Consider the following 4751-nt stretch of genomic DNA (forward strand, 5'->3'; position numbering starts at 1 on the left):
TTTGCACACCATTCTGGCATTTAAACGCAGAGTGGTGCACATTCTGGGCGTTCAACGCCCACATGAAACATGTTTCTGACGTTGAACGCCAGTTTCATGCTTGTTACTGGCGTTCAGCGCCAGTTTCATGCTCTGTTCTGGCGTTGAACGCCAGCAAGATGCTCCTTACTGGCGTTGAACGCCAGTCTGTGCTTCCTCCAGTGTGTGATTTTTTTCTTCTGCTGTTTTTGATCCTGTTTTTAATTTTTATATTTTTTTCGTGACTCCTCATGATCATGTACCTAATAACTCACAAAATAACAATAAAATAAGAATTAGATAAATAAAATTGGGTTGCCTCCCAACAAGCGCTTCTTTAATGTCAATAGCTTAACAGTGGCTCTCATGGAGCCACAAAGGTGATCGGGTCAATGTTGTATAGTCCCAACACCAAACTTAGAGTTTGGATATGGGGTCTTAGCACCAAACTTAGAGTTTGGTTGTGGCCTCCCAACACCAAACTTAGAGTTTGACTGTGGGGGCTCTTCTTGACTCTGAACTGAGAGAAGCTCTTCATGCTTACTCTCTTTTGTCACAGAGGGATGGCCATGTGCCTTAAGCACAAGGTAGTCCCCATTCAATTGAAGGACTATTTCACCTCTGTTGACATCTATCATAGCTCCTGCTGTGGCTAGGAAAGGTCTTCCAAGGATGATGCATTCATCCTCTTCCTTCCTAGTGTCTAAGATTATGAAATCAGTAGGGATGTAAAGGCCTTCAACCTTTACTAACACGTCCTCCACTATTCCATAAGCTTGTCTCAATGACTTGTCTGCCAATTGTAATGAGAACAAGGCAGGTTGTACCTCAATGATCCCCAGCTTCTCCATTACAGAGAGTGGCATAAGATTTATCCCTGACCCTAGATCACATAGGGCCTTTTCAAAGGTCATGGTGCCTGTGGTACAAGGTATTAAGAACTTGCCAGGATCTTGTCTCTTTTGAGGTAAAATTTGCTAAATCCAGGTATCTAGTTCATTAATGAGCAAAGGAGGTTCACTTTCCCCAGTCTCATTACCAAACAACTTGGCATTCAGCTTCATGATAGCTCCTAAATATTGGGCACTTGGTCTCCAGTCACATCTTCATCCTCTTCTGAGGAAGAATAGTCTTCAGAGCTCATGAATGGCAGAAGGAGATTTAATGGAATCTCTATGGTCTCTGTATGAGCCTCAGATTCCTTTGGATCCTTAATAGGAAACTCCTTCTTGCTTGAAGGACGTCCCAGGAGGTCTTCCTCACTAGGATTTTCGTCCTCCTCCTCCCTTGTGCATTCGGCCTTATTGATTATATCAATGGCCTTGCACTCTCCTTTTGGATTCTCGTCTGTATTACTTGGGAGAATACTGGGAGGAGTTTCAATGAGTTTCTTACTCAGCTGGCCCACTTGTGCCTCCAGATTTCTGATGGAGGATCTTGTTTCACTCATGAAACTAAAAGTGGCCTTTGACAGATCAGAGACTAGATTGGCTAAATTAGAAGTGTTTTGTTCAGAATTCTCTGTCTGTTGCTGAGAAGATGATGGATAAGGCTTGCTATTGCTCAGCCTATTGCGTCCATCATTGTTAAAGCCTTGTTGAGGCTTTTGTTGATCCTTCCATGAGAAATTTGGATGATTTCTCCATGATGAGTTATAGGTGTTTCCATAAGGTTCACCCATGTAATTAACCTCTGCCATGGCAGGGTTCTCAGGATCATAAGCTTCTTCAGAAGCTGCCTCTTTAGTACTGTTGGATGCATTTTGCCATCCAATCAGACTTTGAGAAATCATGTTGACTTGCTAAGTCAACACTTTGTTCTGAGCCAATATGGCATTCAGAGCATCAATTTCAAGAACTCCTTTCTTTTGAGGTATCCCATTATTCACGAAATTCCTCTCAGAAGTGTACATGAATTGGTTGTTTGCAACCATGTCAATGAGTTCTTGAGCTTCTATAGGTGTTTTCTTTAGGTGAATAGATCCACCTGCAGAATGGTCCAATGACATTTTCGAAAATTCAGACAGGCCATAATAGAATATATCTAATATGGTCCATTCTGAAAACATGTCAGATGGACATCTTTTGGTCAGCTGCTTGAATCTTTCCCAAGCTTCATAGAGGGATTCACCATCTTTTTGTTTGAAGGTTTGAACATCCACTCTCAGCTTGCTCAGCTTTTGAGGAGGAAAGAATTTATCCAAGAAGGCAGTGACCAGCTTATCCCAGGAGTCCAGGCTATCCTTGGGTTGTGAATCCAACCATATTCTAGCTCTGTCTCTTACAGCAAAAGGGAAAAGCATGAGTCTGTAGACTTCAGGATCAACTCCATTCATCTTTACAGTCTCACAAATCTACAAGAACTCAGTTAAAAACTGGTAAGGATCTTCAGATGGAAGTCCATAAAACTTGCAGTTTTGTTGCATTAAGGCAACTAGCTGAGGTTTCAGCTCAAAATTATTGGCTCCAATGGCAGGAATGGAGATGCTTCTTCCATCAAATTTGGACGTTGGCTTTGTGAAGTCACCAAGCATTCTCCTTGCATTATTATTATTTTCGGCTGCCATCTCCTTCTCTTGTTCTAATGTTTCTGAAAGGTTACCTTTAGATTGTTGTAACTTAGCGTTTCTTAGTTTTCTCTTCAGAGTCCTTTCAGGTTCTGGATCAATTTCAACAAGAGTGCCTTTATCCTTGTTCCTGTTCATATGAAAGAGAAGAAAACAAGAAAAGAAAGTGGAATCCTCTATGTCACAGTATAGAGATTCCTTTATGTTAGTAGAAGAAGAAAGGGGAGAAGAGTGAAGAAGAATCCAAACTCAAGGGATAGATTGGGTTCAGATCTTTAGATGAAGAGAGGTGAAGAGAGGTGTTAGTAAATAAATAATTAAATAGAATAAGAATAGAGATGGAGAATTTCGAAAATAGTTTTAAAAAAGTGGTTAGTGATTTTCGAAAATCAGAGATAAGATAAGATTAAAATTAAAATTTAAAACAAAAAGAATTTTTGAAAAAGAGAGAAGTATTTTCGAAAATTAGAGAGGGAAGAGTAGTTAGTTGGTTTTGAAAAAGATAGGAAACAAACAAAAAGTTAGTTAGTTGATTGAAAAAGATATTAAAATCAAATTTGAAAAAGATAAGAAGATAAGAAGTTAGATAAGATATTTTGAAATCAAATTTTGAAAAAGATAAAATTTTTGAAAAAGATATGATAAAAGATAAAAAGATTTAATTTTTAAATTTAAAATTACTTACTTCACTAACAAGAAACTTCAAGATAAGATTCTAGAACTTAAAGATTGAACCTTTCTTAACAAGAAAGTAACAAACTTCAAATTTTTGAATTAATCACATTAATTATTAGTGAATTTTCGAAAATATGATATAAAGATAAGAAAAAGGTTTTGAAAATATTTTGAAAAAGATTTTTGAAATTTTCGAAAAATGGAAAAAAATGAAAAGGATATAATTTTTGAAAAAAGAATTTGAAAAGATAAGATTTTTAAAATTGAAAATTTGGCTTGACTTGTAAGAAACAATTAATGTTTTAAAATTTTTGACTAAGTCAACTCAAATTTTCGAAAATTAGGAGATAAAAAAAGAAAAGATATTTTTTGATTTTTTGAAATTTTTAAGATGAGAGAGAAAAACACAATCATGACCCAAAACATGAAAATTTTGGATCAAAACACAAGATGCATGCAAGAACACTATGAATGTCAAGATGAACACCAAGAACACTTTGAAGATCATGATGAACATTAAGAACATATTTTTGAAAAAATTTTTATGCAAAGAAAACATGCAAGACACCAAACTTAGAAATCTTTAATGCATGGACTCTAACAAACAAAAAATGCATATGAAAAACAACAAACAACACAAAACAAGAAAACATCAAGATCAAGCAAGAAGACTTGTCAAGAACAACTTGAAGATCATGAAGAACACTATGAATGCATGGAATTTTCGAAAATAATGCATAAATTTTAAAAACATGCAATTGACACCAAACTTAAAAATTGACTCAAGACTCAAACAAGAAACACAAAATATTTTTGATCTTTATGATTTTATGATTTTTTTTTGGATTTTTACAAATTTTTTTCGAAAATAAAGTTTGGAAAAACGAAAAATAAAAGAAAAATTTTGAAAAAAAGATTTTTGAAAAGAAAATTACCTAATCTGAGCAACAAGATGAACCGTCAGTTGTCCATACTCGAACAATCCCCAGCAACGGCGCCAAAAACTTGGTGTTGTTGCCGGATTAAAAACTTGGCACCATTGTGGGTTGGAAATAATTGTTTGAATTGTTGCTTGAAATTGATTCCCCGGCAACGGTGCCAAAAACTTGGTGGACGAAATTGTGATAAAAGAGTTCCATGCACTGTTCGAGAAGCTCACAACTCTGTTCAACTTAACCAGCAAGTGTACTGGGTCATCCAATAATACCTTACGTGAGTAAGGGTCGATCCCACAGAGATTGTTGGTATGAAGCAAGCTATGGTCACCTTGTAAATCTCAGTTAGGCAGGTTAAATGGTTATGGGTTTCGAAAATTAATAATAAATAGAAAATAAAAAGGGATAGAAATACTTATGTAAATTAATAGTGGGAATTTCAGATAAGCGTATGGAGATGCTGTGCTCCTCTCGAATCTCTACTTTCTTCTTACATTCATCCAATCCTTCTTATTCCTTTCCATGGCAAGCTGTATGTAGGGCATCACCATCATCAA

At 36.2% G+C, this 4751-nt stretch overlaps 1 non-coding gene across 1 annotated transcript; it reads left to right on the top strand.

Moving 5' to 3' along the window:
* Window positions 1–2084: 2084 nt before the first annotated feature.
* LOC112715826 (small nucleolar RNA R71) lies at window positions 2085–2188 on the top strand. The gene has a single exon (XR_003160013.1). It is a non-coding gene; the product is annotated as a small nucleolar RNA R71 (small nucleolar RNA).
* Window positions 2189–4751: the final 2563 nt, after the last annotated feature.

Source organism: Arachis hypogaea, chromosome 1, assembly GCF_003086295.3.
Source record: "Arachis hypogaea cultivar Tifrunner chromosome 1, arahy.Tifrunner.gnm2.J5K5, whole genome shotgun sequence".
In the NCBI taxonomy this organism is placed as follows: Eukaryota; Viridiplantae; Streptophyta; class Magnoliopsida; order Fabales; family Fabaceae; genus Arachis; species Arachis hypogaea.